Source organism: Pelodiscus sinensis, chromosome 4, assembly GCF_052426305.1.
Source record: "Pelodiscus sinensis isolate ZL-2025 chromosome 4, ASM5242630v1, whole genome shotgun sequence".
NCBI lineage: Eukaryota > Metazoa > Chordata > Testudines > Trionychidae > Pelodiscus > Pelodiscus sinensis.
The window spans coordinates 130,766,682-130,790,190 of NC_143055.1; the positions used below are offsets into that span (position 1 = coordinate 130,766,682).

General features: G+C 45.8%; 1 long non-coding RNA gene across 1 annotated transcript in view; it reads right to left on the reverse strand.

The window, feature by feature from the left end:
* The window catches only part of LOC112546175 (uncharacterized), a 50,336-nt gene extending 28,962 nt beyond the window's left edge, over positions 1-21,374 (reverse strand). Inside the window, exons 1-3 of the long non-coding RNA XR_003089811.3 lie at positions 21,289-21,374; positions 2,361-4,663; positions 1,552-1,728 (exon numbers count right to left, since the gene is read on the reverse strand). This is a non-coding gene — a long non-coding RNA (uncharacterized LOC112546175). The remainder of the gene's footprint in view (positions 1-1,551; positions 1,729-2,360; positions 4,664-21,288) is intronic.
* Positions 21,375-23,509: the final 2,135 nt, after the last annotated feature.

Here is a 23,509-nt window from a genome sequence, read left to right on the forward strand (position 1 = left end):
ATTCAGTCAGAATCCCCAAGGCACATCCTGCACAATTCCCAGGCCCTTCCATGAGTTCAGCAATAACGAGCCATTATCACCATGACACATCAAAACACAGACAAATCCCAACCCACGCAACAGCGCTTCGTAGGTGGAATCTTGGGCACTCAGCACCAGAAGTCATTTACATGAAGCGAGCTTCTCCCCCTTCGCCCCAGCAGAGCACGCAGGGCGCTCCAACCCGATTGGCCCAGCCCAAGGGTTCCCAGTGGAGTACGGTGGCACCGTGGGAATCGTCAGACAGAGGATGATTCTGCTGTACATGTACCACGTGCTGACGATACAATTGACAAACCTTCACTGTGGGCAGAGGCCCAAGGCTTTGTCGATGCTGCCAAGTGAAGCGGCAAAACTTTTGTTGTTCACAGGTGCTTAAAAAAGTTCCCCTTCCGCCTCCAAAAGAGAGAAGTTTTGCTGCAGCAAGTGGCCGTGTGAATGGCGCGCTGTCAGGCAGAGCGCGCTCCTGTTGGCAACTTGAACCTTGCTCGAAGGGGGAGTGGGGACGCCGGAAGTATTTTGTCGACGTCTGTTAACACCGCCAGATGGTAAGTGGTACGGGCCGTGTTGCCCCAGCCATGTTGCTAAAAGCAGTGCAGAATAGACAAAGCCTGAATGTATTTCACAGGAGCCTTTGGAGACTCTGTGGGTCAATGGATAGTGAATGGGACTGGGATACATACTTCGTTATGTCACTGGGGACTAATCAGTTAGTTCTCAGCGCCTTCCTACCCTTTGCCTATTCAGATCATAAGATCCCACTGGAACCAGGTCTTTCTAATGCCTACACTTTGCCTAGAGCAGTGGTTCCCAATCTTTTTGATACTGGGGACCAGTAAACCCATTCACAAGCTTTTGGAGTACCGGTAACATTTATTTGCATATTTGCATATTCATTAAGCAAATGAATATGCAAATAAACTGTGTCACTGGCCCTACCTGTCCAGCCGGTTGTTCGTCCCCCCTCCTGGCCCCAATCCTGGGAGCTTTATTGGCCGGCACCGGCTCCCCCAGCTGTGTCCGAAGCTGGGCATTCTGTGTCGGTGTGCACAGTCCCCGGCCTTCTCCCTGGGTCCTACCACCCGCCAGATTTAGCCCCGCTGCCTGGGAGCGTGCCCAGTAGAGACACCGTGGCAGCGGGCTCTCCCAAGAGGGCCACGCCACTGGGCTTGGCGGTGCGGGGTGCTGCTACCCCATCACACAAATGAATAGGATCATGCACGATAATTTTTCTAAGGACCAGTATTTTTTTTCTAAGGACTGGTACTGGGCCACGGACCACAGTTAGGGAAACGCTGGTCTAGAGCCTAACAACATCTCTGCTGTGTTTATTGCATCACTGAGCTAAAAGGTCTGACACCCCAGTGGTTCATAGCAATGGAAAGTGGGTGTTTTGCAACAGAGTGGGAGATCCTGAATTATTGTGTTGGTGAACTGCAGAACTACAGGCAAACCCAGGAATCCTTTTCCCCTCCAAACCTGCCATTGAATTCAACGCTGGGCATGTCATACCTGATATAACACACCGTGGTGGTTATCTGAGCGCCACGCGCATTCCAGTGCTGATGAACGCTGGCGCTTCTTGTAGCGAAACTGCCAGAGTGGCTCTGACCCAGCTCCCACAATAAGCTTATCCGGTTCCTTGAAGTCAATGGGAGATTTGGGCGTGGTAGAAATTCAAGATGAGGCCTGCAAATGAGATGATAAAGAGCAGTGAATCAGCGGGAAATGCTTTTGGAGAATAATTGATGCCTTTCCCATACACTGAAGCAGAGGGAGTACCTTCCTTGTGTTACTCATGCAAAGTACTGCCCTACAACAGCCTAAGGCCCTAGCAAGGTCTTGTAACAGAGCCAGTGAATGGAACACACTTTCCCTGAACAAAAATATCCTTGTGTAACCCTTCTGCCAGGTAGGCCTGGCGGTAACCAGGGTGGGTTCAATATCTTGGGGTCCATCTCACACAGAACCGGCTTGAGCCCCCATCCAGTAATCTGGGAAATTCACACACCCCTGGGTGCCTCTGAGAGGCAATGCTTCCCCACTCACAAGCACTGAGTCTGAGTGTAGGAAAGAAACATTGAATGAAACAGAGAGAGAAGTCATACGGCGATAGCTTGGGGGAAACACCACAAACAGAGTTCATAACCCAAACATGAGCTAAGCACCCCCCCAGCCAAGAATCACCTGAAGTCCAAAGAGTCCAACACCCCGAAAGTCTCTGTCCCTAGTCCATGCCACCCAGAATCCCAAAGTTCACCTACAGGGTTTCACCTCCCACGCTGGCTAGAAATGGGGGTGGCAGGATAGATAGGGGGCACCTGACGACACTCCACCACGCTCCACCAGCTGTCTCATCCCACGCCACCGGACGCTCCGCTGGTCGCCTGCCGCCTCTCCGCGCCTGCTGCCGCCGCTGGTCACCACTCCTCGTCTGCTGCTGCTCCGCATCACGCCGCTGGTCACAGCTCCTTGCCTGCCACCGCTCCACGCCACACCGCTGGTCACCGCTCCTCGCCTGCCTCCGCTCCGCGCCACGTTACGCCCCCAGCCAGTGATTCCCACCAGCCACTCTGCTGGTCGCCACCACTCCACTGCTCTGCAATGGGTCTGGCTCTCAGCCAAACCAGTGATTTCAGCTCTCCATGATTTCAAATCTTTAGCCACCAGCTGGACTGGCAAAAGGAATCCAGCTTCCACTGGACTAGCAAAAGAAAGGACTCCTCAGGGAGTCCTTAAAACAAAGGGGGAAAGGTGCAGGCTGGGCCAGTCTTATAGCTCAGACCTGGCAGGTGTGAAACAGGCTGACTCAAGCCCTTTAACCCTTCCCCCCCAGCTCTGTTCACTCAACTCTGGAAGGGGGGAGGCTTGTTCTTCCGAGACCTCTTACCATGATGGTGGTGTCTCTCCTGCAAGCACTGGTGGCATGTTTTACAGTTCCCACATTTAGGGGGTAGCATGATTAGTGACCCCCACAACAGCCCCAAATTATTTACAATTCTCCACATTCCATTCCAACACTGACCTTCCATCAGCCCTGGCTGCATGGGATTTCCATAGCCACACCTCGGATTCTCTCCTGAGCTGTATTTACATGTCAACAGTTAACAGTTAATTATCTTGCAGAGCTAAACAGTTGTAGTGGGCACACCCACCCCTCCTTTTAGCTGCAGCAGTTCAGCCCCTGCTTACACTTGTCACCTGCAAATAGCAGCTTCGAGAGAAAAAAACACCTGCACAAGTGTAAATGGTTGCTTCAAAAGTTGCTTTCAGGATTTTTGGGTAGCACAGATGTGTTGTATCCAGCAGAGACAGGCCCACTGAAGGGGGGGCAAAGGGAATGATTGCCCTGGAGTTGGGCGATTTGGTGGCAGCAGAGCTGCGGGCCCTTTCAACACTGCCAGAGCACTGTGTGGTGTGCACCAGGCGGCAGTGAGGGTACTGTGGGAAGCGGGGAGACATGCTCCGGGTGGCGCTGAGGGCTCAACCCTGCCCCTTCTGCCTGAGTCCCTGCCCATTCCGGGAGTATAGAATCAACCCTTACACACACACACACACACACACACACACACACACACACACACACACACCTTGCTTAGGGGCCCATCAAAGCTGTGGGCCCTGCTCAGCACAGATCAATCCCCAGCAAAATGGAACACAACGGTCTAGGCCCCCCCACAACTAGATGTGGCTGTGGAGGGGCTGGGACCCGTCGTGAGCAACATTTCTCTAAAGGAAGCGTCTACATTGCCCAGCATGACAGTTTATTCTGTCTAAGCAGCTGTGGAGTGGGCAGATTATCATGTGGGGTGACATTTTCCAAAGTGCTTGGCATGAGCCTAACTCTACTCCCAGCCAAGTCATGGTCACGCTCCCACTGGGAAGGGAATGAGATGATGTAAAGGGGACCTCTGAGTGGTTGGGTGTGGCCCCTGGTGCCCCCTGAAGGCTGCTGACTAACCTTGACGGGTCTCCATCGCTACGGGCCTCCAAATGAACCCCTTCCATGAACCGCCTCTTTGCCCTCACTAAGGTCTTCAGCCTGGCTCAGAGACCCTTCAATTCAGCCTTTTGCCCAGGCTGCCAAATAAACCCTTCAGGCGTGGACGCTCTGTTGCTGCTGGAGGAATCTGGGTCCGCCCACAATTCAGGTTTCCAACCCAGGGACCCTGAACACAGCTGCCATGTTTGGCTCCATTGCAATCTCCTGCTGCTATTTCCTTGGTCCTGTTCTTACAGGCTGTCTCCTTCCCCCTCAGCAGTGGCTGTGTAAGTTTGGCCGGCCACAAACTCTGGGTACTTACCGGCCAGAGCAAAGCCCCCTTGTTCACTCCTCAGCTCTCAACTACCAACTGACGTGGTGACGCCACTCCTTTTATCTGAGCCTGCAAGGTGCTGATTGGCTGTTGCTAACCCCTTCTAGACCTGGGAGGATCATGTCTCTCTAGTTTCCAAAATGGCTGCTCCAGTCAGGCCTCTCTAGGCAGGACTTTGCTGCTCTTTTCCTCTCACCTCAGTGCTTCCTTGGGTTGAATGTAGTAAAGCAGCAGGGACACAAAGGGCTGGTCACAGGTTGGGCCTGAAAATCCCACCTGTAATGCCTAGAGACATGTATCCATTTTTCCTGTAGAAACAACAGAAATTATTTGACAGGATGTTGCCAGAGACCACCCCCCAGAAGTGATGTAATCCTCCCACACTACACCACCCCACTGAATTAGGAAGTGGGATTCACTAAGCAAAGCTAACTGGCATCTATGAATAATAAACAGGATAGGGATCTCACAGAATCTAGCATTAAAGCAATTGCACTCTCTGAGGGCATGAGAGAAAAAATCCACTCTGTCTGGCCTGCATTAAGAGCCAATTTGGCAAATACACGGTTACCAGTGCAACCGGAACTTCCTGTTATTAGACAGTGAAGACAGCCAGACTCATGCAATTTATTGGGCACTATTGGAAGATATGGCAGCACTGACCAACAGTTGGACAGCTACAGGTGTATTGTGCATCTATTTCTTTATAATATATGATGATCCAATGCATAGGTTATGTAAAGAGGAGATTTTTAAAGACATCAATGGGAGTTATGCACCCACAGCTCATGGCAGTTAGGTGCCCAACGGTCATTTTTGCCACAGAAAACCTCATTGTTTATTAATACCAAGATAAGGCTGGGAAAGGCTCTCTAGCAGTGATGTTTCTCAAATTTCAAAATTTTGATACATAATGTTAATGTTATTGACATTCTTTTTCAATTTCAAGAGGAAAACACCTTGTTTTTTTCATGGTTAGTTTTTTCTACTCCATTTTCTACCAGTGTCAAACTGCTCGAAACTTTTCAAGTTTCAAAACTTGAACCAAAAAAATATCTTTACAACACAAAATGAACAAGAAAAATATCTTTACACCATTTTCACAAAGGTTTGCTCTGTTTTAACACCAGGGCTCGGGTGGGGACTCTCAGATGTGCCTATACCCTTACAGTGCTGCGGACAGCCTCCCTTTCTTGCTAGCTGTTCCTGAGAAATGTATTGCATGTTATTTTCCCACATTTTGCATGGTGATGTTCTCAAATCTCAGACTTCTCTCTTTTCCTCTACTGTTTTTACGCTTTTCTCCCCTCTTTTTTTTTATCTAAGCCCTTTGAAAATTTTATTTCAGGGCTTTTTTGCTTGATGTGTATCACTCATCATATCTCTCATGCCTCCGCACTAGTCTGTATAACAAAGGCTCAGCTTTCTCTACCCCTTTATTCTGCATTTTCTGTAATGGTCATGATGCAATGTCTGTGGAGTGACTGTCTTTCAATGGCATTTCATCATGTTCCTTGGCTCATAAGCAACAATAAGACACATAAAAGAACCTTTGAATTTTCTGCAGTTGGCAGATGCCATCATGGGCAAGTCAATCTTCAAATATATTTTAATGGACTGTAGCTGGAGGCAAATAGTTTTACGTAAAGCAATATCTATCCCCTCATGCATGGTCTACCATGCAGTGTTTCTCAACCAGTGGTATGAGTACCCTTAGAGGTACTTGAGAGAAGTCTGGGGGGGAGGGGTACGTCAACACAACTGAAATTTGGAGAAAACTGAATTTTTGTTTTAAGTTTTGCAGCGTTTTATTATTTTTGTACTTTTTACACCCAAACATTTCATCCCCCGCCTGGCTAGGATTAAGTTGTTTAAACAAATGTGTTGCAATGGTAGAAAATAATGTGTGTGTCTGAAAACTGTAGATATTGGGGGTACTTATAATTTTTTTAAAGGGGCACTTTATAAAAAATAAAGGTTGAGAAACACTGTACCATAGAACAAACCTGCAGGCAAGAACACACACCTCGGTTTGCTTACTATTTGTGATGTTTTAGGATAGTCCCCTCACTATGTGCTAGATTCTGCCACCCTTATTTGAAGGCCTTGTCTGTACCGCAAAGTTTTGCCAACACACCTTACATGGGCATACAGCCACCCCATTGCTCATGCATGTGCATGCTTGCCTCCTTGTGTCCACAGTGGGTTCTCACCAGGAGCGGTTGTATCAATGTGTAATGTACAGCACCATTGAGAAGTACCCCCCTGGGCATCCAGCCACAGAGGTTGGATCTCAGTGACAAAAATCTTCCAAAAGTTATAGCTGCCTGCTGTGTTCTGTGTAATATCTATGAAGCGAAGGGGGAAAAGTTGGCACCAGGGCAGAGATGGAGCGGCTGTCTGCTGACTTGGAACAGCCAGACACAAAAGCTATTAAAAGAGCTCGACACCGAGCTATCTAGCTGTGGAAGGCATTGAAAGACCATTTTAACAGGGAGTCTCAATAATGTATTTAGTTGTACTATGCTTTATCTGGCCCTAATGGTTTGAGGCCTGTTAGGTAATGGAGCGGAGATTGCTATAGATGTGTGAATATATCATGGTTAATGCACTGATTAATGCAGTAACAAGTAATTGGTTGTTTTCAAAACTTCAAAACACTTGTTAACATATCATAGAATACTAGGCCTGGAAGGGACCTCAAGAGTTCATCGAGTCCAGTCCCTAAATTATGCTAATAGAATTTTATTCTGTAACAGAAATCAGTACAAAAAGTGCAATTTTAAAACAAATGAATGAACAAATAAACTAACAAATTAGAACTTTACTGGGTTTGGTGAGGATGAACTCACAAATGCCTCGGAGGCAGGGGGCTTTGTTTCTATTTTATAGATATGGTAACTGAGGCACAAAGAGATTTAGGCTTCAGCCTTGCAAAGATTTACATTTATATAACTTTACACACTGTAAAATCAAGGGAAGGGCAGGGCTTTATGATTAAAGCGCATTCTTGAAATCAATGGGACTATTTGTGGTACATAAATTTAAGCATGTGCTTGTATCTTCGCACGCTCAGGGTCTAAGTGATTTGTCCAAGGTCACAAAGAGTAGCAGCAGCAGAACCAGGAATAGAGCCTGAGCCTCTTGATCTTGGTTATAAGTGTCCCTTTCTTTTTTCATAAGTGGAAATATTATGATCTCCTGCAGCAACATTCATGTGAGGCAATGGTTGACTAATTCCAATGTAACAGAAATATCTTTATTGTCAATCCCATTGCATCATTTGATACTTTGGTTTATGTTCTTTTCCAGGTCTGAGGCCTGAACTTGCTCCAACTGAAATCAGTGACAAAGCTCCCATTGTCTTGAAGGGGAGCAGGCCACAAACTAAGGCTGTTACAACACCTCGTTGCAATGTTTCATTGCGTTCAGTACACTTTTTTCCTGTGTGAATCTGGAATCTTTGAAGTGGAAGGCCCATACGTGAACTGTAGATTTTCTGAAAGGGAGTTTAACCCAACACTTCTCTTCTGCATCATTACAATGGCTGCAGAATGCAACCCAGGGCAAGGAAACCAGGGAACCAATGGGCAGGGGCCTACACCTAGCACAACCCATGGTAGGTTGAGATTTCTAGTCGCTGGTACACTAAGGGCTGGTCTACCATACAAAGATAGGTTGACCCAGCTACTCTGCTCATGCCCTTCAGAGACATAGTTACGCCTGCCTAAGTCATAGTGTAGACCATGGTAGGTTACTAGAATAATTCTTCCATTGACCTAAGTGCTTCCTCTTGGAGAGGTAGTTTAAATGCAGTGAGAGAAGAACCCATTTGTAGCTAGAGTCAGAAGGGCAGCCACACCACTGAAGAGTTCCTCCTGCAGACATAGCTCCCTGTTACGCTGTTCTAGTAATGCCACCGCCCCCAGGGGCGTTGAGCCGTGGTCAATGTGCGTAGGTCAATGTGGCACAAGCATAGAAACTGTATTACACCATAAGGGCACGTCTACGCTACACGGAAGATTGACGCTGCCACGGTCGATCTTCCGGGGTTCGATTTAGCGGGTGTAGTATAGACCCACTAAATCAAACTCAAAGGACACCCCCATTGGCACCAGTACTTCAGCTTCTCATGAGGAGTAAGAGAAGAGATAAATAACTTGTGCAGTAAGAATATATATGTCAAGTGGTAAATATACTATATTAAAACAAAGCATACTAGAAATGTATATACTAGAAGATGTACCTGGCATTGCATAAATATATATATATATATAATGTCAAGAGGTAAATTTCTTGTGCAGTAAGAATGAAGAAAAATGCAGAGGCCACCTTAACAGTCTTAGATGATGAATGTTTTTATCAAGCAGGGAATTAGTTAATTAGATCAGACCTGTTGGGCAAATTAAATGACCCTTATCCATTGTGAAACTGTGTCCATTTAAAGGCTGGATTCACTATGAAATGAGAAAAGTTGGGCATAACTGTCATGCACTGACCTTGTGTCACTCACTGAGGCTGTAATAAAAGCCCTCGTCTCCCGCTTTAAAGTATTTATGAACCTATAACGGAGGCAGGAATTTCTTCCCAGAAAGAATTGCATCAGCTTAGTATTTTCCTGACAGCTGTAAATACTAAGCAATCATCTAATCTAATCTGACCCCATCAGTGTTTTCCAAGTTTTATCACTGTCCCAGGTAGTAAATACCAACAGAATTCCACAGCAAAGCCAACAAGTTCAAGGGGAAACCAGTCCATGAGGAAATACAAAGGAAGAAATTCAAGAACTAGAGCACAGGCTTCCAAACTTCCTGTGCTACATCTTATTACAGAAATTATCTCGAGCTCACCTTCCCTCCCACCCCTAAGGAGGATCTAGCTTCCCATGTAAACGCTTGTTGTAGTTGCCACACAGATGTTTGAAAACAAGCTACCCACAATGCCCCTTTTTCCTCTTCATTGTGCGTCCCTTCCTGTTCTGTTCCTCTCATGTCACTTGCTCTACAGACATGTGGTCCCTAGCGCTTCCACCAGTCTCCTCTTAAGGTCGGGGGGAGGACCATGCAGACCCCACCCAACCCTCAGCGCTCTCTGGAGTGTGGCTCTCTGGTGGCAATTTAACGGGCCCAGGGCTCTGGATGCTTTGGCCCCTCTGTGGACCTGCTTGAGGTACATTCCCCATCCACAGATCCCTCTAAGGTGGCGTGACTGGCTTGCCCCCAAATATACCCAAGCATCCTGACCTGAAAACCCCCATAAGCTATTTCAGAAGAGGAGAATGGTTCACCCATGTGTGGCAAGCCAAATTCCATCTGGAGTCACTGCATGCTGCCTTCTCCAAACCCCACTGTACCTATTGTTCTGTGTACCTAACTGTAACATCTAGAGCCTTTGACTGAGAACAGGGCCCCGTTATGCTGGGCACTGGAGAGATACCACCAAGCAGACAGTGCCTGCCCTGAAGAGCTGAAAGTTTAAATAGTTGAGACAAAGGATAATAGGAGGGAAGTATTATTATTCCCACTGTACAGAACACAAATGAAGGTACAGAGATCCTCAAAGATATAAGTGCATAAGTCCCCTTGAAGCCAAAGGGGGGTAGGCACCAAAATACCTTTCAAGAACTAGCCCAGAGAAATTAAGTGATTTACTCATGGTCATTCAGGATATCTGTGGCAGAGAGGGATTAGAATAATAGAATACTAGGACTGGAAAGGACCTCTAGAGGTCATTGAACCCAGTCCCCTGCCCTCATGGCAGGACCCAGTACTGTCTAGACCATCCCTTGTAGACATTTATCTAACCTACTCTTAAATATCTCCAGTGATGGAGATTCCACAACCTCCCTAGGCAATTTATTCCAGTGTTTAACCACCCTGACAGTTGGGAACTTTTTCCTAATGTCCAACCTAAACCTCCCTTGCTGCAGTTTAAGCCCATTGCTTCTTGCTCTATCCTCAGAGGACAAGAACAATAATTTTTCTCCCTCCTCCTTGTGACACCCTTAGGCCCAGCTCTCCTGATTCACAACCCAGTGCCTTAACCACAAGGCCATTCCTTGTCTCGGGAGAAGACCAGTGCTGCCACTGGTGGTTTTATCACAAGTCTCACAGTAGCTGGTGTTTTACTTAAGGCCTCAGGAGACCAGCCAGGAGGCTAGGAGCTCCGCGTCCATTTTAAAACAGAAGTTGGTTTTTCAGAAAGAAGCTTCAAAACGGTGACCGGGGAGAGAGTAAAAGGGTCAAAACCCACAAGGCAAAGCAAGAGACCCACAAATCATTTTTCTGAATCTTGGGGTTGTTGAACATTTGGGGTTGGCAAGGCTGGGAGCTTCATGTCTGCCTGTGGAAAGCCCAGTGAAGCACTAAAAAGGAAAATCACTCTATCAATGTGGCCTCACCCTTAATTAGTATTGTGTATGAGTAAAACTATTTTCATTAGTATAGGCGCAATGGTGTTTGGGGTGCAATCCAGACCAGTGAGGGGTGGTGTCACCTCCCACCCTGTAACCCTCGATGCCTGACAATGCCTTGCTACTTAACTCTCTGCCTCGGAGGACACACACAGTCAGCCACAAGATTGCAGGCCACAACCTGAGCGTCTGTGTAGAGGTATAGCCCTAGGCTGGCCCCTTTGACCCCAGCAGCCTGCCAGCACCACACCAGCTCCTGGGTCTCTGCCAGTTGTAGTTACTACTTTCAGAATGAGCCCAACTCATGCCAGTCCTGATTTTTCCCCCCAAACCATGTGCTCTGCAAGGCACAACCCTCTCCTGGACAGGTTAGAGGAATAAATCAACTTTATTGTTGTTCTGAAGGTCCAAAAGCAGATTGCTGCTTATTAAATTCACTAAGGTAAATACACTCTTCCTTTTAAACACAGCACTGAGCTGGTTTATAGTGAAAAGAATACTTATTTATTCACATAATCCAGGGTGATGCCAAGCAAAAGGAATAGCGTTAGAAAAGGTTAAAGCACATACAGGTGAAAACATCCACCTAAACGTCTCTCACGTAACCTGGAAAGCGATGGCCATTTGTTAAGATATTTTTCTCACCTAGATTCCGTTCCCCTTAGCTGAAGGACCCATCTTCCTCAATTTGCAAGACTTCAGGTCTCTTCAGGTCCAGTGACAGGTGCCAAAGATGGCTTCCCATCTTTGATTCTTTGTTCCCAGAGGCAGGGTGACCTCATGCGGTTCTTCCTTCTGGTGGGCTTCCCACCACTCTGTATGTGAATAGCCCACCCATTGTTTTGTTTCTACCATGCTTCATTTACAGGAAATAGCTGCCAAGTTTTGTCCTGTCTTGGAGGAAACCTGTTTCTCCTCATTTGGCCACCGACTTTAAAGCATTTCCACGTAGAATGTTAATACAGACATATTGCAACAATATTAATCAGCAGGCTGTCATTAGCTCTTAGAGAAGCCCTCAGTCTATGTGTTTTTATAATACACTAATAATGTAGACCACCAGTTGATTCAGTAGCTTACCACTTGAGGTCCAGCTCACTGACTTAACAAGACCAGAAATCAGATCTGCTAAGGGTAAACCCTCAAAGTAAAGTCTGTTCACACTGTGAGAAAGGCAACATGGAGTCTGGTGGTAAAGAAAGCTCCCTGCTCTTGCTTCCCCTGTTCGTTTGCTGAACAGCAAGTTGTTTTGTTTCCTGCCATCTCCTCCCACTGCCGTCTTGGTGGTTCTGTTTACTGCAGATCAGTGTTCCTGGTACACTGTGTGCTTGTGGGACCACTCAGGAGAGAGTCAAATGCAGCCCATCTGATTAGCAGAGCTCACACAGCTAGTTTATTGTTCCTACCGGGAGGCCATTGTGCTAAGTGCTTCGCCCCAAAGAGCTTACAATCTAAATATCAGACAAGAGTCGAGAGAGATGGGAGCACAAAGAAGCAATGAGACCATTGGAACCTCTCCCAGTAAATTTGCAAAATGTTGGGCAAAAATCCAACCCCTTTGCTGCTTTAATGGAAAACATGGACTTTTTGTTAGTGTCATTCTGTGACATGAAGCACCCCTCTAGTCGCACCTTATTCACTATTGTAATAATTGTTGTACAAAACATGCCTAGCGAAGTATCATTTGAAAACTCATAGCTCACTGATCATGATTACTCTTGTCTGGTGTACGTATGTGGTAGGTAGGAAGAGTTAGGGATATATGTTGGAATCATGACTAAAGAGCATAAAGCAAGTATATTGGGGGAGTTGTTAAATGGATCTATCCAAAACAAAGGAAAACAAGTAATTTACATATTAATGTAAATATGTAAATATCTGGGAGAAAGCCGACAGGTGCGGAGGAACACATGGATCAGACAGAGACATCTCTTAGGGGACGGTCTATTAATAGACATGCTCTATGTTCTAGTCAGGAGGAGAGGATGGAAGTATGGGTCAGATCATATGAGACACAATCAAATGAAAAGGAGTCTAACACATCAGGAAATGGCAGATAAATAGTGACAAATTATTAAAGTGCTTATACAAAAATGCTAAGAGTCTAAATAATAAAAGGGGTGAACTCGAGTGCCTAGTTTTAAAGGAGGATATTGATATAATAGGCATCACAGAAACTTGGTAGAATGAGGACAATCATGGGACACAGTCATACCAGGGTACAAAATATATCAGAAGGACAGAACAGGTTATGCTGGCGGGGAAAGAAAATGTAGAATCAAAAGAAGTAAACATCTTAAATGAGCCAAAATGTTCCATAAAATCTCTATGGATAGTAATTCCATGCTTCAGTAATAAGAATATAGCAGTAGGGATATATTATCGACCACCTGATCAGGAGAGTGATAGTGACTATGAAATGCTAAGGGAGATTAGAGAGGCTATCAAATTTAAAAAACTCAATAATAGTGGGGGAGTTCAACTATCCCCATGTTAACTGGGTACACGTCACCTCAGGACAGGATTCAGAGATAAAATTTGTTGCTACCTTAAATGAGTGCTTCTTGGAGCAGCTGGTTCTGGAACCCACAAGAGGAGAGGGTATTCTTGATTTAGTCCTAAGTGGAGCACAGGATCTGGTTCAAGAAGTAAATATAACTGGGCCGCTTGGAAATAGTGACCATAATGTAATAACATTTAACATCCCTGTGGTGGGAAAAACACCTCAGCAGCCCAACATTGTGGCATTTAATTTCAGAAAGAGGAACTACACAAAAATGAGGAAGTTAGTTAAACAGAAATTAAAAGGTACAGTGACAAAAGTAAAGCTGCATGGAAACTTTTCAAAGACACCATAAAAGAGGCCCAACTTAAATGTATACCCCAAATTAAAAAGTGCCACTGTGGCTTAACCACTAGGTAAAAGAAGCAGACACAGATAAAAAGACATATTTTTAAAAGTGGAAGTCAAATCCTAGTGAAGAAAATAGAAAGGAGCATAAACATTGTCACATTATGTGTACAAATATAAAATAAGAAAAGCCAAAAAGGAGTTTGAAGAACAGCTAGCCAAAAACTCAAAAAGTAATAGCAAAATGTTTTTTAAGTACATTAGAAAGAGGAAGCCGGCTAAACAACCAGTGTGGCCCTTGGATGATTGAGATGCTAAAGGAGCACTCAAAGATGATAAAGTCATTGCAGAGAAGTTAAATGAATTCTTTGCTTCAGTTGTCATGGCTGAGGATATTGGGGAGTTTCCCAAACCTGAGCCATTATTTTTAGGTGACAAATCTGAGGAATTGTCCCAGATTGAGGTGACATTAGAGGAGGTTTTGGAACAAATTAATAAACTTAACAGTAACAAGTCACTGGGACCAGACGGCATTCACCCAAGAGTTCTGAAAGAACTCAAATGGGAAATTGCAGAACTATTAACTGTGGTTTATAATCTATCCTTTAAATCAGCTTCCGTACCTAATGACTGGAAGATAGCTAACTTGATGATGCTAATATTTAAAAAGGGCGCTAGAGGTGATCCTGGCAATTACAGACTGTTAAGTCTAACATCAGTACCGGGAAAATTAGTTGAAACTATAGTAAAGAATAAAATTGTCAGACACATAGATGAACATAATTTGTTGGGGGAAAGTCAGCATGGTTTCTATAAAGAGAAATCATGCCTTACTAATCTGCTAGAGTTCTTTGAGGGGGTCAATGAACATGTGGACAAGGGGGATCCAGTGGATATAGTATACTTAGATTTCCAGAAAACCTTTGTCAAGGTCTCTCACCAAAGGTGCTTAAGTAAAGTAAGTTGTTATGGGATAAGAGGGAAGGTCCTTTCATGGACTGATAACTGGTTAAAAGAGAGGAAACAAAGGGTAGGAATAAATGGTAAGTTTTCTGAGTGGAGAGAGGTAACTAGTGGGGTCCCCCAAGGGTCTGTCCTGGGACCCATCCTATTCAACTTGTTTATAAATGAATAAAGAGGAAGGGGTAAACAGTGAAGTGGCAAAATTTGCAGATGATACCAAACTGCTCAAGATAGTTAAGACCAAAGCAGACTGTGAAGAACTTCAAAAAGATCTCATCAATCTACGTGATTGGGCAACAAAATGGCAAATTAAATTAAATTTGATAAATGTAAAGTAATGCACATTGGAAAAAATAATCCCAACTATACAAATGATATGATAGGGAGTAATTTGGCTACAATTACTCAAGAGAGATATCTTGGAGTCATTGTAGATAGTTCTCTGAAAACATCCACTCAATGTGCAGTGGCAGTCAAAAAAGCAAATAGAATGTTAGGAATCATTAAAAAAAGGGATAGAGAAAAAGACAGAAAATATCTTATTGCCTTTATATAAAATCATGGTACACCTATATCTTGATTACTGCGTACAGATGTGGTCACCTCATCTAAAAAATATATTGGCATTGGAAAAGGTTCAGAAAAGGTCAACAAAAATTATTAGGGGTTTGGAATGGATCCCATAGGATGAGAGATTAAAAAGACTTGGACTTTTCAACTTAAAAAAGAGGAGACTGAGGGGGACTATGATAGAGGTCTATAAAATCATGAGTAGTGTGAAGAAAGTGAATAAGGAAAAGTTATTTTCTTGTTCTACAGTATAAGAACGAGGGCTCACCAAATGAAATTAATAGGCAGCAGCTTTAAAAGAACCAAAAGGAAGTTTTTCTTCACTCAGCGTAAAGCCAACTTTCCAGAGGATGTGGTGAAGCCTGGGACTTTAACAGGGTTCAAAAAAGAGCTGGATAGATTCATGGAGGTTAGGTCCATCAATGGCTGTTAGCCAGGATGGGTAGGAATGGTGTCCCTAGCCTCTGTTTTCTCAGGAAGTGGAAGACAGGGAGGGGCGAGGGAGATAGAATCATGTGAGGATTACCTGTTGTGTTCCCTTCCTCTGGGGCATCTGGTATTGGTCACTGTCAGCAGACAGGATACTGAGCTAGATTGACCATTGGTCTGACCCAGTATGGCCATTCTTATGTTCTTACACATGCAGCAATATTCCCTCTAATCATTTTCATGCATGTGCAGAATAATATTTTATGTTCACTGAGGTGTTATTCCATTAAACAGAAGTTAGGAACATCATCCCTGCCCATCCTGGCTAACAGCCTCCAATGGACCTAACCTCCATGAATTTAGTTCTTTTTTAATTCCTTTTAGTGTCTTGGATCACAGCATCCTCTTGCAAAGAAGGAAAGTCTCCCAGAAGGGCCTCTGTTTCCAAAGATATACCACCCTTGATGACAAACAAACAACTTCACACAATAACAAAGAGGGTTGGTGGCAGTGTCATAGAATCATAGAACACTAGAACTGGAAGATACCTCGAGAGGTCATCAAGTCCAGTCCCCTGCCCTAATGGCAGGACCAAGCATTAGCTAGATAATACCTGATAGATGTTTGCCTAATCTGCTCTTAAATGTCTCCAGCGATGGAGATTCCACAACCTCCCTAGGCAATTTATTCCAGTGTTTAATCACTCTGCTAGAGGCCAAGGAGAACAATTTTTCTCTCTCCTCTTTGTAACACCCTTTTAGGTATTTGAAAGCTGCTATCATGTACCCTCTCGGTCTTCTATTTTCTAAACTAAATAAACCCAATTCTTTCAGTCTCCCCTCAGGGGTCAAGTCTTCTAGACCTTTAATCATTTTTGTTGCTCTTCTCTGTACCATCTCCAATTTCTCCATATCTTTCTTGAAATGTGGTGCCCAGTACTCCACAGTACTCTAATTGAGGTCTATACAGTGCAGAGCAGTGTAGAATAATTATTTCTTGTGTCTTTCTTGCAACACTCCTGTTAATGTATCCTAGAATCATATTTGCTTTTTTTGCACCAGTGTCAGAGTCTTGACTCATATTTAACTTGTGGTCCACTATGACCCCTAGATCCCTTTCTGCCATGCTCCTTCCTAGATAGTCGATTCCCATTCTGTATGTGTGACATGGATTGCTCCTTCCTAAGTGGAGTGCTTTGAATTTGTCCTTATTAAACTTCAACCTGTTTACCTCAGACCGTTTGTCCAGATAATTTTGAATTATGACCCTATCCTCCAAAGCAGTTGCAACCCCTCCCAGCTTTGTTTCATCTACAAACTTTATAAGCATACTCTCTATGCCATCATCTAAATAGTTGATGAAGATATTGAAAAGAACCAGTCCCAGAACTGATCCCTGTGGAACCCCAGTTTTTATGCATTTCCAGCATGACTGTGAATCATTAATAACTACCCTCTGAGAATGATTTTCCAGCCAGTTATGCACCACCCAGTAGTAGCCCCATTTAGGTTGTATTTCCCTAATTTATTTATAAGAAAGTCATGCAAGACCATATCAAATGCCTTACTAAAGTCTAGGTATACTACATCCACCATGTCTCCCTTATTCACAATACTTGATTTCATTTCAAAGAAAGCTATCAGATTAGTTTGACATGAATTGTTCTTTTCAAATCTATGCTGGCTGCTACCTATCACGTTATTATCAGGAGAAGGCATTCCTTAGAGAAGTTCCCAGCCTAGCAGAGAGAGCCACTGAAGAACAATTATTGTCATCTCCTCTGTAGGAATTCACCAGCTTTCCTGGAATTATTTGACCTCTTTATTGTTTTAATTGCTCATTCTCCAGAAGCTGCAAGAAAGCTATTTCACGTCAAACCTAGAGCTAATGTCAGACAAGATATCGTGAGTGTGGAGGATCTGCATGCTCTAGGAAAGTACGCTCCAGTTACTATTTATAGCTTTTGTTGAACTTTCATCTATTTCACAGGCTGTTTTAATGGAGCAAACATTTCATCTCTCTGGGTAAAGAGCAGCTTCATAGGTGAGTGGCAGTAGGAAGACCTTTTGCCTTCAACTCAATTAGTTAATGGGCTAAGAAAAACATTGCCTCGATCAGAAAGTAGTCAAATAAGCACATTTCCTCCTGAAAAAGTCAGACTAATCTTGCGATGCAGCTTTGTCACATCCTACCTGACCTATTTTTAATGATGTAACCTCCTTCCCCTCTGGATGCACTTTTTAGAAGTTTCCCTGTAAACTAACATGTAGGCTTCATGTAGCCAAGTGTTTCTAATGTCACCTCTTGTTTGAGTCCAGGAGATTCACCATCACCAAAGCAAAGCCCATGGGAACACAGTCCCTTGTAGGTTGAGGACCACAGGTGTCTCGCGCTAAGTCCATATTGTGCATGTTTAGCATGCTCCTTGTCCCAGAACATTAAGGCCAGGGCTTGGATTTGGTTGTATGCCAAAGGGAATTCCTTGGAATTCAACTGAAATTGGTCACTTACCTCCCACAGACAACTCTGAAATAGCCCCACCCAGATTATGAATGCCTTACTCCCATTGGTGAATTATTTGCACAAAAGCTCCTCCCAATCCTGTTTGTGGGAGCAAGGGGTTTAAAACCTGATCCTAAATAACTAGCACTCACAACAGCCTTCTAAGGTGTTTGACACATTTTTCAAAGGGTAAACTGAGGCGTAGAAAAGTGAATTCACCAAGTATGCGTAGTGAGGCCCAGGCAGTATGGGGAATTGGTACCCAAGAGTTCTGAGTCACTGCCTCTTCCTGTAGGGCCTGGACTCCAAGTCCTTTCTAACTGCCTACTCTGTGCTGAAGGGAATCCAATCACCAACGCACCCTCTGCCTTGCTACTTGAGTGAGAGGGCTGCCCCAAGAGAGGCGTGGGCATTGCCTAACATAGATTAGAGTTGGAAGAGACCTCAGGAGGCCATCGAGTCCGGCCTTCAGCTCAAATCCGGGCAAACCCCAACTAAATTATCCCAGCCAGGACTTTGTCAAGTGTCATCTTAAAAACTCTAAGGGTGGAGATTCCACCCTCTCCCTAGGGAAACCCGTTCCCAGGCCTGCCAACGTTGGGGTGGGCAAAGGGGGCAACTGCCCCAGGGCCTGATTCTTCTGGGGGTATGAAGCAGGACCAACCCCCCACACCTGTCCTAAGGGCCCAGCAAGGCTGTTGGGACAGTTTTTCCTTAATCCAACCTAGACCTCCCCCACTACCACTTGAGACCATTGCTCCTCGTTCTGCCATCTGCCACCCCTGAGAACAGCCTCTCTCCATCCTCTTTGGAACCCCCGTCTGGGAGTTGGAGGCTGCTCTCAAAACCCCCCTCACTCTTCTTTTCTGCAGACTAAACAAGCCCAAATCCGTCAGAACTGGGCTTATTTAGTAGGTGGCAGCAATAGGCCTTTATCTTCCCTTGTACATTTGTTGGGTAATTATCAGCTCTCTCTTCCCTCCCGGTAATAGAAAAATGTTCTATAACTTACCATGCTAGCATCAGCCAAACAACTTTAGCTAGAACGGCTGATGAAAGGGACCCCATTCTAGTGGGAAGCACTAGCCTGACAGCCCTGAGAACTGAAGTCCTTTTTATCCGCACTTTGCACAGCAGGCCTTGAAACCGTGTCCAGAGGCAGCTGGAACGTCTGACTTCCTCCGTGATGCTGAACAAAACCCCTTTTCAGAGCATCATCTTCCTCATATGTGAAGTGGGGAAGGCACTACCCTAGCTCACGGCAATGTTTCGAGACTCAGCTGGGCTTGTCTACATGGCATCACAGCAGGGCAGCATGTCGACAAGCCCTAAATTAACAAGTGGGACAATACTATTTCCTGCACATGGATCTGGCAATATTCCTCCCACTTGGGCTGTAGACGCCACTCTGGGGACGGAATCCTGGCCCACTACAGTCTATGGGAGTTTTGCCATGGACGTCAGGGGTCCAGAATTTCACACTCAGGAGTCAAGAGGGTAAGTCAGTCCTTGGACTCTCGTAGCCACCAAAGGTGCCAGCTGGTGTCCTTTGTGAGGGTGGTGTTTGTGACGGGCACACTGAGGATTATGTCACGCGGCACAAGCCCTTTACTCACGGAGAGTCTTCGAGTCCTGGCTTGTCTGGAGATAGCAATGCTCCCTCCCTCTCCACACCCCAATAATAGGTTTGCGTTAGATGGCCTGGTCTGGGCCACTTCAGCCCTAACAGTCTGTAAATCCGCTCAACAGCTTCACTGACTTCAGCAGTGAGATACCAGGGAAGGGCACATACTGGCCTGCGGGCCAGAGCCAATCCATCAGGGTACCCACTGCTATAGTTACCTGCATGGCCACCGGTTCCGATGATCGCAGCGCTGTAGATTGCTGTTCCTGTCCAATGGGAGCTAAGGGAAGAAGTGTCCAGATCCACAGCACTTCCCTCCACTCCCATTGGCCAGGAACAGCGATCTGCAGCCAATGGGAGCAGCGATCACTGGTACTTGTGCCCATGCGGGTAAACATAGCCACTCCTCGCCAGGAACCAAGCCAGGCAGATCACCGTCATGTTAGTGCCCACCCCTGCGCTACAGCCATTTACACCAGGTGAGGAACTGGACCCAGGAGTTTTCAATGTCAGAAATCAGTTTATGTCTCAGTTAATTTCCCCTCGCTGCTGTATATCAAAGAGCTTGCCAGTGAGGACAACTCTGCGGACTAACATCAGCTGAAGATCTGGCCTTGTGTCTTTAGCGTTAATTATGTAGTTCAAGAGATTGGCCTCACTGAAGGTATCTTAACACGTTAGGGGGATTAGTCATGAGTTGCGTTAATATTCCCCTGAGTGCATCACAACCGTGCAGTGACCACACACTTACAGTTGCTCCTAATTAACACACCGCTCCAAACGAGCATCATTCTGCCACCACATTTGGAATCTCTTCCGTTGTGAGATCACCCGTTTCCTCTGGTCATCCTGGCCAATTAGCCCCAAAATATCAAAAATGAAACAAACCTAGAGGGACTGACTGATAATATCACCTCTCTTTTCCCATCACATTCACTGACAGCCATACATCTCACACTGAAATGCACCCTCTCCACAGGACAAAAGCAGATTCACTTGGGTACTTCATACCATGCTGCCTTCTAGTGGCTGATCTCCAATGATCTAGCACAGAGGTTTTCAACCTATGGTCCACAGGCAGACCCCTGGGAACCACAGACCATGTCTAAGATTTTCAAAGGGGTCAGCACCTCCTTTCCACTTTCTTAGGGGTTTGCAAAAGTAAAAAAGGTTGAAATCCACTGATCTGGCCAATAGCCTAGTAATGACAAACGAGGCAGGAGTCTGGAAGAAGAGCAGTAGGTGATCACATAATGCAGGGAGCTGAATTATGGTCACACTGGCCTCCTAAATTCTGACATCTAACTTTTGAGAGCTTCAGTTTGCAACCTTGATATTCCTTTAATGTAGCTGTGTGGCATGTAACATTACTAGCATTTTCCTGTTGCAGGAATAGAAGGTCCCAGGATCTGTTTCCCAAAGCCCGCTGAAGTCAGAGGGATGCTATCGATTGATTTAGTGTGCACTGAATCCGGCTGTGTGCGCGTGTCATTTACCTCACCGTAATCGTCTATAGATACGCACTCGCTGCAGTTGATGGCACTTTCAGGGAATGCCCAAGGGAATTAGGCACCCAACTCACCTTGGCTTTGAGACACCCTGCCAGATGTTCCTAACGTCGCCTCTTGTTTGAGTCCAGGAGATTCTCTCACGTGAAATCTCATTCTGAGTAGAGTACAAAAAAAAGTTTCAAATCAATGAAATGTCAGGCTCATGGTACAAAACCCAGGCTAACTTCCCGTGTGCAGACGGGGAAAGAGTCACTAGGAAATCCGGTGTCTTGGGAATTCCCTGGGACAGAGATGAAGTGTCTGATTCATCCAGCAATAAAGGATGCAAAATCCTGAAATGACAGACAGTCAGGACCCCAAGCTCCTCCCTGGGGGAAGCTGCCATCTGGGGCAGGTGTCTTTCCGGCTGTTAGAGGCTTTGTTCACTGCTGTTTTCTCTCACCTCATTCTGATACTGCAGATTCCTAGTTCTTTGGTTACTCAAACGCTGTGTACTGGGTTACCTTTCCAAGAACATTTTAGCTGGGGCGTGGAGTGCTACACAGCGCTGTTCCAGAGATCCCCAGGCTGGGGAGCTGAAGGGGGCACCCAGGAACGTTCGAGGTGGCATGGCTGGGACCCAGGCCAGCCCCCATGGGGGGCAGGGTGGGAGCACCACCCTGCTCTGCTCCTATCCCCCATGCTGGTTGCCAATCCTGCACCCAGGACTCTGTGCCTGTCGGCCCCATCCCCCAGGCTGCCAGTCCTGCCCCCACTCACTCAGCGTCTGCCCCCACCTGCAGCCCCAGCCTCAGCCCCCTTGCCCTTGTCCATGTCCCCCTCCCAGAGCCGTGGCCCCACTCCCTGCTCTAGGCTATGCATGGATGTGGGGCATGGACAGGGCTAAGTGGGGAGCCTGAGGTAAAAAGTTTGGAGACCACTGAATTCATCCATGTCTCCAGATACATCTCCACGGCTTGCTCCCTACAGAGGCATGGAGGGTACAAGCACTGCCCGCCCGCCTTAGCATGGGTATAAATAGCAAAAGAGACAGTGGTGAGCAAAGACATGCCTGAACCCTGTGGGTACGTACCACAGACAGCATTGTAGGGCCCCTGGTGCCAGCTGCCTTCCCCGTCTGCCTGCCCCCACCAGAGCCTGTCACTGCCACATGGCGCTACGCACTGCAGTGCCGACACCGCCTGCTTTTCAACAGGGCCTGTAGCTAGGCACGGCCCGAACCCCGGCACGTGGGGTATCGTGCAGTCATAGCCTCCTGCTAGCTAATGATAAGATATGCTTGAAATGGGAAGGTAAAATATCCCAAAGTGCAACCCCCCCCCCCCCCCCGCAACAAACAACCGTGGTTTTTATTACACCTCAGCGGCCCTCTCTCCCTGCACTAATTCACTGGGCGGAAGGGGCGGGACGTAACTAATGCAGGTTTGGCACTTGTTACAGAACGCGGGACCTTCCCTGCTTTAAGCTTTTCCACGAAAATTAAAGCTCGTCAGTGTTTTTCTTCCTGCTGCCACATTCCAACCAATATGAGAACACGGACATTCATTTCCTCCCGTCTTACACCAGCCAGCTACTGGGTCTCTGCTGCCACAGCAATTGAACAAACAGCAGCAAACTTTTCTATTCCAGGAGCTTGGATGAGACCACTCAATTCTCTAAACCAATTAAGTCTCCGTCAGCCGTTTCTCTTGCATTGGGTCCAAACTCAAAAATCTCCCCACTCCTTCCCTCCGCGAGCCCACTCGGATTATGGACAAGAAAACAAAAATCTTGCCCTGCCTTGTCAACTCTTTAGGGTGTGGATACCAAGGCATGGCCAAGCTTCTTGCTGTTTAGAAAAAGGATTTTCATAGGGTCAGAGATTTTAAGGCAAGATGAGACCATTAGATCAGCTGATCTAGTGTTTCTCAACCGGCGGTATGTGTACCCCTGGGCGTGTGCCGAGGTTCTTCCAGACAGTATAGCAGCTCAGCTAGAGATATGCCTAGTTTTACAACAGGCTACATAAAAAACACTAGCCAAGTCAGTACAAAATAAAACTTCCTAAAGACAACAAGGACTTGTTTATACTGCTCTGTATATTACTCGCTGAAATAGAAATACAATATTTATATTCCAATTGGTTTATTTTACAACTCTGGGGTAAAAAACAATTTTTTAGTAATACCAGGCTGTGACTTGTCTTTATTTTTAGCTCTGATTTTGTAAGCAAGTCGTTTTCAGTTGAAGTGCAACTCGAGGGAGGCAACACAAATCAGACTCCTGAAAATGGTACAGCAGTCTGGAAAGGTG